The sequence below is a fragment of the Neomonachus schauinslandi genome, chromosome 1 (genome assembly GCF_002201575.2).
Source record: "Neomonachus schauinslandi chromosome 1, ASM220157v2, whole genome shotgun sequence".
NCBI classification, from domain to species: domain Eukaryota; kingdom Metazoa; phylum Chordata; class Mammalia; order Carnivora; family Phocidae; genus Neomonachus; species Neomonachus schauinslandi.
The window spans coordinates 26986388-26999773 of NC_058403.1; positions in this window are offsets into that span (position 1 = coordinate 26986388).

Here is a 13386-nt window from a genome sequence, read left to right on the forward strand (position 1 = left end):
GCCCCACCCCCCAAATCCCGGCACCGCCCCTCCTTGCGCGGGCCCAGCGTTCCCGGGGTGGGGCGAAGGCGCGCCCCGCGGGCCTTGTCTCGGAGCCGCCCCTGCGGCAGGTTGCGCGATGCCTGCCCTTGGCTCTGCGAAGCTCCAAGCCGAGGCCGAAGGACAGCGTTCTCTCAGTGCCCAGGACTTGTCGGATCGCCAGCTTTCCGAGCTGCTCCAAGACATACCTTTCCCCTTGAGCCTGGTAACGTTCCAAAACCGTGCTGGGTGCCGAACCCCGGCTCCTTTCTATGTCTCCGGTCCTCTCCGCTCGCCTTTCTAGGAATTTCACAAGCAGTAAACTTGCCCGAAGGGAAAAGTTAAGTGTGATTTGCTGGAATGTACTTTTCTCCTTAACTAATCATTACATAAATGAATATTGACATTCTCCGTCTACTTCGTTCATGCAAACGCTGCGAGGCTCTGGAGAAATAAGGTTTATTTCCCGAAGATTGGATAAAAATGAAATATGGTCTATACAACACACAACACAACAAAAATATCACTGCCCAGATGGTACATAATTCTAATACACCAGTTGCCAAATAAGTAGCAATTAACCTTCCGGCATGGAATACTTGACCGTATATGGAACTGTAAGAAAAACTTAACATCGAGAAAGCGATCTCTACACTCAAAAAAATCTTGAGCTTCACGAACTAATCTGGGCATAGGAGGTGAGGGTGCGGCAGTGAGGGGGTAGAATAATCAATGCAAATTGTCACAAATGCAATACACACATATGCAAATCCGGGTATAATTTTTAAACTGACGGCAAGAAAAGCAAGCTTAGTAAATGATCACTGAAATATTATCTGGTTTTATATAATATTCACGGATCATAGTGATTCTTAAGATTTTGTAACAAATCTCTGCACTTTACAGCCATCTTTGCTCGGAACCTCAGATATATTCAACTGCCTTTTGAGATCTTTCCCTTGAGTCTTCATATGTATTTGCTCATTTGATTTTGACATATCACAAATTTTATTTTATTGATATCCTATATTTTTGCCAGAGGAATTTGAGAAGTTGTGAAGTGGCTGGAAATACAGAATTTTAGGGATAATCCAACAGTCCTGATAGAATGCACAATTTTGTTAAAACACTGAGACCTAAAGAAAGCTACTTGCCAAAGAAAGCAAACTAGAGCCCATTTTACCTCACTTGCAGACCAAAGTTCTTTCCAACGTATCGTCTTCATGTTTCTCTGTATTATGGATTAAAAAAAAAAAAAGAACTGTATCCAGTTCATGACATCTGAATATAAGAAAGTTAAATTTAACTTAAATATCCAGTACTGTGATTTAAAAAAGGATATTGCCATATACTAAAGTTTAGTTTCAAGAATTTGGCAATCAATGTTCCTCTGAGTTAAATTGTTAGTTCTACAAAAATATTATTTTACCAGTGGTTACTAGATAATCGTTAGATATATCTTTTTATAGGGTAATCATACTTGCCCACTTTGATCATTTATTTCCCTCTTAACTTTTAATGGTTTCCTACTGAAAATTTTAAAATCTTAATTGTTTTGTATGAGAAGAAAATTTCAAGTGTCCTTATATGCATTCTTTTTTAGAAAGCATACAATTAGAATGAATAGAGGATGGAAATTTGAAAATTTGAGATAAATGTGCACATATGACACATTGCCAGATATCCTAATTCATTTTAACAATATGTCCCAATGTCAGTTTTTTGTTCATGAGTCAGCCTTAATATGTATGGTCATTAGAAGTATATAACCTTAGGATATTATTTAATAATTCCTAAATTGTATTAGTCTGGATTTTTGAAATGCAGGTAAACACTTAAAGTGACAGATTTCATTAAAATTAAAAATTTAGGGGCACCTGGGTGGCTCAGTTGATTAAGCGTCTGCCTTTGGCTCAGGTCATGATCCCAGGGTCCTGGAATTGAGCCCTGAGTTGGGCTCCCTGCTCATCGGAGAGTCTGCTTCTCCCTCTGCCCTTCCTCCTGCTCGTGCTCTCTCTCTCTGAAATAAATAAATAAAATCTTTACAAAAAAATAAAATTAAACTTAAAATTTAGTTTTTAACACCAAGTCTGTTTTTCTATGTGGGATCAAAATGATGTTTCTAACAGTATTCCGTATTGTGCCTTGTGTGAACCAAGTCTGTTTTTCTATGTGGGATCAAAATGATGTTTCTAACAATATTCCATATTGTGCCTTGCATGAACCAAGGAAACTGGTATTCTATCTTGACTATTTATTTCTCTTTATTTAGAATGAGTTTGAATATCCATTTCTGAACACCAAAAGTCTAATATGTTGCCAAAGCACATTTGTAAGCCATGAGTAAGAGAGAAACATTCAACCACAGTGTAGATTTGAACAATTTCCATGACAAAAGAATGGTTCCTAACTCTCCTCTTGAGGAGGAACAGAATTATTTTCCTTCTGTAGGTCTATTGACGTTCTAGGATGATTTTATTTCCACCAATAAGGGAACCATAAACAATCATTGAAAGAGGAGGTTTCCATGATGTCACAATGGTACCATTCACTGATAAGGTGCTCATAAATTAGAACCTGTAAGAGTACTATCTGCCTAATACATGTACAATAAAATGCTATTGAATTAAATGGGCAGTCATGAAGGAGAGAAACAAGTTTATTTATGTTTTTGTAGGGCAGGGCTAACTCTTAACTTCTCATTGCAACTGGACAGTTCTGTGGTCCTGACAGCCATATTGTTTATCTGACAAAGCATATCAATATTGGTATCTCCAGCTGTCAGTGGTACCTCATACACGGAGAGTCTCCAGATGTTGCTTCTTTGGTCAGCATATTCATTTTCTAGGGCAGCCATAACAAAATACCACAGACCGGGTGGGCTTAAGCAAGAGAAATGTATTCTCTCACAATTGAGAACACTGTTAAGTCAAAGATGGAGGTACCAGCAGGATTGGTTTTTCCTGCAGCCTCTCTCCTGGGCTTGCAGATGTCACCTTCTTGCTGCCTCTTCATATATTGTTGATCCTCCATGCACACACTTCCCTGGTGTGTGTTCTTCTTTTTATAAGGTCGTGTTGGATTAGTGTCCCATTCTAACAGCCTCATCTTAACCACCTCTTAAAGAACTTATCTCCAGATACAGTTATATTCTAAGGTACTAGGGATTGGGACTTCAACATATAAATTTTGAGGGAACACAATTTGGCCCATAACAGTCATATTCAATCTACTTCACTTAATCCTACACTTCATACCTATGTACTATCAAATACCATTTTTCCTGCCCCATCCCCTAACCCGTTAGATTAGTAAGAGATGCATTAAAACATTAAAGAATAGTACCTCCACATTTTCTGTCAATATTCACACTTCTAGTCGGAATAGTTGTAAGAGAAAAAGTTCTGTGAATTGAAAAAGGAATCCAATCTAATGTGAACTATTTCTTTGCAAGATCTACTTTGAAAGTAAGGTCTATATGGAGAAAAAGCAATACTTTATCAACTGAGAGTCAGCACAAAAGTACAGATTTCTTGCATGAATCACTTGTTCCCATTACTTTGAACAAGCCCAAAAGTGCACTATGACACTGAAAATGACTTAGAGTTCCCAGACCCTTCCTCATCTCTTACCTTTCTTCTGTTTCTACAATGGTAGGCACACATTTCCCTGAAGGTATCCTATCATGTATATGGAAAGAGAAAGTATGTAGTCAAAAGTGATTAATGTCACTTCCTCAGACCTCTGTCCCTCGGGGGATAGAGTACCTGATTCAGAGCACATGATTGCTACATATATACAAATCCCAAAGAACAACCCAGATGCAGATAGGTCTGTAATCTTGGGCAAATTGCTCAAATCTTCTGCGTAATCCTTGCCTATTTGCTTTCAGTACATTCTTGCACTTCATTGCTTTGCTCTGAATCACGGAAAGGACTATCCTTGTATGTCCCATGCTCTCTGGCTTCAGAATGGATTTGGCATAGGTGGGGTATTAGAGGGTGAGAGAAAAAGAGAATCCAGGCTATTTCTGCTTCTCCTTCCTCTCCCCTTGGGCAGCTTCTCCTTGGGCTGTAGCTCTTCGGTGGGTCCAGCTCTCACCAAACTGGCCTACCCTGGTTCAGGGTCCTCCTGGTGAGGTGGGTCCCTGAGCTTTGGAAATCTTGCCTCCTTCCAACACCCCTCCCCCCCCCAAATTAAGAGTCATAGTGATTCCTTGCTGTTGCCAAACTGGTTTAACTCCCTGTCCCTGTTTGGCTTCTTAGTTCTTTCATTACGGATATAACCAATTCTTTGGATTAAGTATCCCTTGATTTAAATATTGAGGGAGTATTCTGTTTTTCTGACATGACCTTTACTGACATATATTCTCTGGGTCAGTTCTGTCATCTATAAAATGAGAATAAAAAATATAGGGCTATTTTGATGATTAAATGATTAAGTACATATAAAGTATTTAAAACACCATAAGGTGCAAAGTGAGTGCATAGTAAAAGTAAGCAAGTTCTTGCTTTTATTATAATTATAATATTTATGATTATTATTAGGTTTTCCTTGTGACCTGTACATTGAGAAGTTAAAGCCCTTAGGTGAGCACCAAAAAGAGTCAACTGGGGTTGAATATCCTTAGTCTAGACCAAGACATGAAGCAGAGGTTAAGTGAGGTCAGTTTACAGTATCTTACAATCTAAGAAGAGACTATTTCATTGACATTTCTGTAATAATTTCATATCAAATCATGTACAAAAGAACTTGCTTAGTTATTCCTAGGCAGCTACTTTACCACTAGTTTCGGACCCTTGGTGAATATTTGTATTCTTTCTTGGATAGTAGAAAAGACACAAAGGTCAGATGTAAATGCCTTTAATTTTTAAAAATACATACTAGAGATATGGCAAATCAAAAATTTATTTTTGGATGAGCAATGTTATTAGCAAGTTGAAACAGAACAAAGGGAAAAACTTAAATATTAGGCAGAACCACTACTCATTTTTGGGTTCTGCACAATGGCATACTGAATGTGTGCTCAGTAAGTGTAATTGAAAAGAATTTATAAACAAAAATGCAAATAAATTTTTAAAATCTCCTTTCATGCTTTTCAGGCTTTCAGGAAATGTTTTTATCTGATATCGTTTTATAAAATGAGATATGTAAACAATAATCTATTGTCTCAGCATATTAGTTTGGTCTGTCTTTCATTAAGAACAACATATGGTATTCTTTTATGTGAAGGTTAGTTAAATGGTACTGTTCAAATATACCATGGCTTTCAGTTTGGGTTATAAACATCCGTAATTGTATGGAAATACTGACTGGGAATAAATGCTGTATAAATAAAAACAAGGTAGCATTTTTTTTTAAAGATTTTATTTGTTTGACAGAGAGAGACACAGAGAGAGAGGGAACACAAGCAGGGGGAGTGGAAGAGGGAGAAGCAGGCTTCCCGTGGAGCAGGGAGCCTGATGTGGGGCTCGATCCCAGGACCCTGGGATCATGACCTGAGCCGAAGGCAGACTCTTAAAGACTGAGCCACCCAGGCACCCCCAGGGTAGCATATTTTAAAATTAGATTCTATGGGTCTCAACTTCAGAACATTTGCTCCAAGACTGGCCATACTGTCAGTGAGTTGAAATGGCTATTCTAGGCCTTCTCTTTTGAGGGGAATACAGGAAACAGTCTATGATACATTAGAGTCAACTACTACTCTTTGTACACTTACTATGTGCCAAGACCCATGCTAAACACTTCACACTTCAAACAACCTAATCTTTATAACAGCCCCATGAAATTGGAATTATTACATTCTTTTCATAGAGGAAGAAGCCGTGGCTTATTAAGTTAATTGCCCAAAGACACACAACCAAAACATAATAAACCGGTGTGAACCCAGGTAGGAGGTCTGTCTGACTTCAAAGCTTCTGCATTTAAACCCCCTACACTGTGGACCTGCCATTTTCTAAGTATGGTTGATAGATTCCTGGAGGTATTCAGAACCCTTTCAGGAGGTTGGCAAGATTCTCCCTTTTCCAACTATATATCTGTGTATATATACACAGATTTTCCTCTTATACTTCAACCCAAACAATATATGGTAACAGATAGAATAAAGCAGATTAGAGAATTATGTTGTCTTCTGTTAAACCAGACATTAGAGATTTGCAAAAACGTAAGCAGTCTCATTCTTCTCACCTATCTTTTTTGTTTTGAAAAATATAGTTATTGTCATAAAAGTAATATTTACATTAAAATGTAATGGGCTTCTTGGTTTTACATGAAATAATAATATGTTTGAAAATTCTCAGTTTTAACTTCTAATACCATAAAGATTGATAGATATAACTTACAGACATAAAATCTCATTGAGATCCTCAGTAATTTTTAAAAGTGTAAAGCAGTCCTAGGATCAAAAATGTTGAGACTCACTGCTTTAGATTTCCATCGTCATCAGTCATTTTGCAAGAACTAGCAATAAAACTGATCTGACAGCTCTTTATGTCTCTTAGGTATCATGTATCACTATTGTGATCCTTCAAGAAATTGAGGTAGAACTAAATTGAATCAAAATATCTTCCTTATCCAAGTACCATTCAAAAACTAGTTTATTTCTAGGTGTATAAATTACCATGTAGAAAAGTAGAGCCCTAGAAATGTGTGGATGAAGAAATGAAGGATCTGTTGTTGAAAGGATCAAAGATGAATTATTTGAAAGTAACCTGAAAATGGTAAAAGACAATTCAAATGCATATTGTTATAAGTTATCATAATATTTTGGCAGTAATGAAACGATGGTACTTAGGAATTGGCTTTAGGAAATAACCATAGTGTTATTTAATAAATATAATTTTATTGCACTAATATAATATATTACTATATTATATATGTGTTATAACAAATGCAATAAATATAATAACTTTGCATTTAAGTGTTCTACCATATATAAGTCGCTTGAATATACAGTATGTCTCTCACTAACTATGCTATGAGACAGTACAGGACCTACTCTATATTCATTTTACAAATGTGGAAACCTAGTCTCAGAGTGGTTGAGTGACTTACCAACAGTACACAGCAAGTATATGGTTGTGTTAAAATTTTTACCTAGCATAATACGTCAGCAAATATTTATTGAATTAAAAAATAAAGACATCAGGCCTTTTAATTCCTAGTCCAGGGTCTTAACTCGGGGTAATGTATTTTGCAACATTGCCTCATTTGTCAACACTATTCAAAATGAATTCAAAAGGGCACATTGTGGGTATTCATTTAGCACTCACATATGCAGATCTTTGTCAGGAGAGCAACAACAGATGAAGATGATATGCATTCTTTTATTAAGGGCTTGTGTTCAATCCTTAAATTTATTTTTTTTCCATCTTCAAAGAATAAATGATGTAATGCTGTCTTTCACATGGCACATTAGGATTAACTTCTAAAAAACAGAAACACACACACACATACACACATACACGAGTTTCAGAAGTATGGTAATTTTGCCAAATAAATGGGAGTTTAGTATACATCTTGTTTATGACAAGTCCACTTAAGACAAACCAATGATCCCACCTTATTGGCTCTCTAGAATTTCAGTACCATGGACAAAGAAAAAAACCACTCTCTACCCCCCCAAAAAACTTATAGACAAGTCCACTTAAGACAAACCAATGATCCCACCTTATTGGCTCTTTAGAATTTCAGTACCATGGACAAAGAAAAAAACCACTCTCTACCCCCCAAAAAAACTTATAGACAAGTCCACTTAAGACAAACCAATGATCCCACCTTATTGGCTCTTTAGAATTTCAGTACCATGGACAAAGAAAAAAAACACTCTCTACCCCCCAAAAAAACTTATAGCCTGATGGGGAGTCAGCTACAAACACAGTGTCAGAGTGTACAGGTAATGAGGAAACTAGGAATAAGATTAACCTAACTATTGCTAAATAAGATGGTCTTTACTTTGACACAGTTCAAATCTGATGAGAAAATGGGGAATATAGATAACAATATTAGATGTTAATAAGCAAATTTATTTACAAATCACTGGAAGTCAGAGGAAGGAGAAATGGGCTCAGTCTGAGAAAGTAAAGCAAGGTTTCACAAAGGTGACATTTGATATAAGCATTGTGGGGAAAAAATGAAGTAGAAGTAATTGACAGCAGGATCCTCAGGTCCCAGCCTACTAAAAACTTAACATTTCCCTCACAGAAACTTGAAGTAAAAGATCATGAACCTGTTGTATTTTTTTTTTTTTGATCCAATTACCTGCATGTGATGAGCAGAAAATCCTGTTGATAGAGTCTCTACAACAGTTAGGCTGGTGAGTAGGGGACATGGACAGGGGGCGGGGATACCCTCAAGAATGGCATTGCAGAACCATCATTTCAATTGGAATCATCCACAACTGTGTATATGAATAGCAACTTCTGGGAAGATAGGAAGTCTCCAGAACCATTTTGTTATCTTCTTCTTTATCTAACTACTGCCCAAAGTGGCCATACACTTGGCCATTAAACAATCTTACTGTTATGTTTTAAAATTCTGAGTTTAGGGGCACCTGGGTAGCTCAGTCAGTTAAGCATCTGACACTTGATCTCAGCTCAGGTCTTGATCTCAGAGTCCTGAGTTTAAGTCCCACTCTGGACTCCATGCTGGGTGTGGAGCCTACTTAAGCGAAGTAAAGTAAAATAAAATAATAAAATACAATTCTCTGACTTTATTTCAAGTCTTTCTTGCAACTCATATCTGCTTCACATTTTTATCAACAATACAATCAAACTAAGCTTATTTCTTGAAAATGCCAACACTTTGTATTGGATGTATCAGAGGTTATGTTTGGGGGTAAAGGCAGCCCACTATCTGAACCCCACATTTGGGCAATTGACCATTGTGTCTCGATGAGAGGTAGGGCCCCACATACTGCCACAGAAATAAAAAACGCCAGATACTTGCTCTCTCAGAGCCACAGAATGAACTCTGCCAATAGATGTTCCCCCAGGCTCCCTGACTCTCTAGGTAGTGAGACAAAGAAAGAGACAATTTAGAATTCTTTCTAATGGTGGAAGTGGTGGGGGTAAGGGGAAGGTGGTAGCGGTGAGGGCTTCATGAGCGGTGTCTAGTATCAAGCCAAGGACATAGCAACACACTGCACTGGCTTGAAGGTCATCTCTTTAACTGGAGTTCTAACTTCCCCCACACCGTAGTTCCTATTCATTTTCCAAGCTGAATTCTCTCTGCTACCTTTTATTCTGTCAGCTGCCAAGTAGGTTTCCAACACACTTTTTTCTTAAAGGCAGAATTGATTTCTGTCACTTATAACAAGGAGCCCTGACTGGGCCAGTTTTTCCTAAGTAATAGAATATATAATGTAATTGCATCTTGTAGTACTTCTAATTGGAAATTTTCTATGAGAAATGCATTTTAAAGAATTTCCTAACAATCATTAAGTGACAGGTGATGGCATCCCAAAGGAAGGATGTCTTTATGGTTGAATATGAAGAAAGATACATTAATTTGAGTAGCTCACATGGACTCCCAAGCCTGAGGAGATAAACTTTCACTAGACTTTGCAATTCTGATGCTTGCCAATTATAACCAAAACATAGCTGGTTAATGAATATAACTCATTCTGCAGTTGGGAACAGTCAGAGGAAGCAATAGAAGTAGGAGACGGAAAGAGCAGTTTCTTAGCAGGGTTGAACAGAAAAAGAGCCAGGGTATACAAGAAGGAATTCATCCACTAATTAATTCATTCAAAGAATATTCAAGGAATTCTTGTGTCTAAGTGAAGGAAAACATAAAGAGAACCAGAGAGGAATCCAGCTCTCAAGAAGTGTATGAAAATACAAACTTGTATAAATATAATCATACAAAGCTGTCATAGTTACCGATGATATTCCAGAGACTTGGGCATTAGTTTTTTACACTGCATCATAAATTACCACAAACTCAGGGGCTTAGAATAACTCATTGTATTATCTCACATTTCCTGTGAGTGAGGAGCGGGCTTCCCTGGGTCCTCTGCTCGGGGTTTCACACAGCTGTAAGCAAGGAGTCACTAGGACTGGGGTCTCCACTGGGCTCAAGGTCCTTGACCAAGTTTCCATGGCTGTTAGCAGAATCCATTTCTGTGTGGCTGCAGCAAGGCTGGCAGTTTTCTTCGTCAAGAGGGGAAGGAAAGAGAGAGGCTCTAACCCTCTGGAACAGGGCCCATGAGATTAGGTCTGGTGGTTGCCAGAGGGGAGGTGGGCGGGGGATGGGTGAAATAGATAAAGAGGAAAAGAAACCGACACATACTTTCAAAGCATTTCAATAGACAGAAGACACTGGTCAAAATTTGCAGTGTGCATTAGGCTCTTCCAACATGCAATGGGGGTAATTCTGTACAACACTGATTTCATCAAATCCCATCTAATCCACATTCTCTACCAATCTAAGTTTACAATTTGTTTTATTGGTCATTTACAATATAAAATTCCTACAGGACTGGCTGGTACACTGGGACTTTGGTCCTAAAGACCGAGGAAATAACTATTCCTCATAAAATTCTAGCCTTCTTATTATTCCCACTTTTGATATTTGTCTGAACAGTTAACAGAATTGCAAAGCATTTTGTTTGCAAATATTTATTCTCTAAAGACTCTAAATTATATGTTTGATGGTGAGATATTAATTTATTATCAAAAATAAGCAAAAGAAAAATAAAAACAGACTTTTATTTGGATATGAAAAGGATGTTACTTTCCTCTTGAGATTTGTGTTTTGTTCAAAAGCATATAGCTAAACAAAAGTTTTAAGAAAAGTCATCTTAGGGCGCCTGGGTGGCTCAGTTGGTTAAGCGACTGCCTTCGGCTCAGGTCATGATCCTGGAGTCCCGGGATCGAGTCCCGCATCGGGCTCCCTGCTTGGCAGGGAGTCTGCTTCTCCCTCTGACCCTCCTCCCTCTCATGCTCTCTGTCTCTCATTCTCTCTCTCTCTCAAATAAATAAATAAAATCTTTAAAAAAAAAATAAAAAAAAATAAAAAATAAAAAAAAATAAAAAAAAAAAAAAAGAAAAGTCATCTTAATTTTCCAACTAGTTTGTATTGTTTGTTCAACTTGAACCAAAATTAATGTGGAAAATATTTTATGTTGAATAGACTGCAAGGATCACACACACACACACACACACACACACATCAAAAAACCCCAATTTATGGTTAGTAACATTAGAACACTAAAATAGTTTCCATTTTACTTCAGTTAGAATTTACCCAGCACAAGTACTTTGCTATTTAAATATTTATTAATGTGTTTAAATATTAAAAAGAAAACCTCTCTGATACTAGACGTGCACTAAAACAAATTAAAATTGGTTTCTGAGTTTCAATATTGATATTCTCTTTGGGAACAAATGAGAAAAAGAAAACAATGACAAGAAGTTGCACTCAGGGACGTCTCAAAGCCAAAAATAAGATATAGAAACTATATTTAGATTGATAACTAAAAATCCAGGGAATTTTACATATTCTTATTCCTGAACTCAGCTAAATAAAAACTTAGTACACTTTCTCATTCTTAAACTGGGTGGTTGTGGAATGCAAGTAAAATGTACATGGTTGGGAATTATTGTCTTCTCTCTGGAGGTATAAACATTTTTCAGATGTCTTGTTTTTATTTTTTGATATTTTGGTCCTTCCTGAACATAAAGTTGATGTTTGAGTGAGTATATTCTGCCTATATTTTGTGACACAAGCAGCATTTATTGGATTTACAAAGCTAAATAGTTTCCTTTCATATTCTGGAAAAAAATAGTATATTAGTAGTTGCTCATTTTCCAAATCTTAATCTGTTTTTTTTTTTTACTAATTCTATTCTTAAGGTGATCAACAGATTTTTTTTTCCTTCTCTTTGTATCTTGATGAATAACCAGCCAGTGCCTCAAATTTAATCATAAATGTGAGTCATACAACGAATATGAATAAATCATAGGGCTAGAAATAGATTTTTCCCATTTCACCACAATTGAAAAAGAATTCTAACAATCTCAAAGTTTTAATTCAGGTCAATGCTAATTCCAGGGTATAAGTGGTTTATTCCGCATTAATTTATTGCCTTAACTTAGGTTGTTCTCAATTTTAAAAGATAGTGGTAATTTTTCACAATATTTTTGAGCTGTGAGGCATTCCATTTTAGTGACATACATTCAAACACAAATGTATGTCCTATTTTTTAGAATGGGAATTAATTTAGAAGTCTTTCTTATTGCTTATCAATTTCTCCTGGCATCTTAACCATATTTTTAAAGTTTAAATTGATTTTTGTAACACAGGGGAAATATTGCCCTTGTGTTTGATACTACATTAGATCATTAATGACACTTCTACAAGACAGCTACCAGCTAATTACCATGTTATGCATATATATGCCAATTTTACAAACACTCTGATGGTAGGGAGGTTAAGTTTTTCTTTTTAATAAGTCAATAGTATAGCTGGAGATGTTTGGAATTATTCTCAATTAAGAACAATTCTGTTTGTCAACAGAATGGAGACTTTCAAGAAATATTTTTTAAATTGGGATTCATTCAGTTTTTTTTTTTTCGAGACCTTAGAGAGCCATCTCAGACTTTATAAAGTAGTTGAAAATCACACATCTATCCTGTAATACACATCTGATGCTAGTTCTGACTAAACTATTAAGGTTGTATACTCACCCAAGACAGTTTAAAAATAGAATACAAAAGTGGAGAAAAAAAGAGCCTATGACAGACTAACTCCTCTCAAGCAGAATTATGCCTTAATGCAGACTATACACCTACACTACTTTTCTTTCATCAAAGTCTGTTGTCATTTAAGTTTGGAAATAAACATTCAAGTGAATATTCATCCAAAGATTCAAAGGATATTTACATTAGCCAGGCAGTGGCCTGAGGTTCAAGAGCAAATAAGGACAATAGTCCTTGCTCTCAGAAAGCTTATTTTCTACTAGAGAAAAAACACAGGTAGATACAAAGCGAGGATAGGTGCAATGAAATGAGTATGTTCAGGGTAACAAAGGCAGATGTGATCACTTCTACTGGGGAAGATCAATGTAGTGGATGGAAATGTTTGTGTCCCCCAACAAAATTCGTATGTTGGTATCCTAATCCTCCTTGTTTTGGTATTAGGAAGTGGAGGCCTTTGGGATGTGATTAGGTCGTGAGGGCAGAGCCCTCATGAATGAACTAATCCTCATGAATGGATTAGTGCTCTTATAAAAGGGACCTCAGAGAACTTTCTCACCCTCTTTCTTTCTTTCTTTCTTTTTAAGATTTTATTTATTTGAGAGAGAGAGAATGCGAGAGAGCACATGAGAGGGGTTAGGGTCAGAGGGAGAAGCAGACTCCCTGC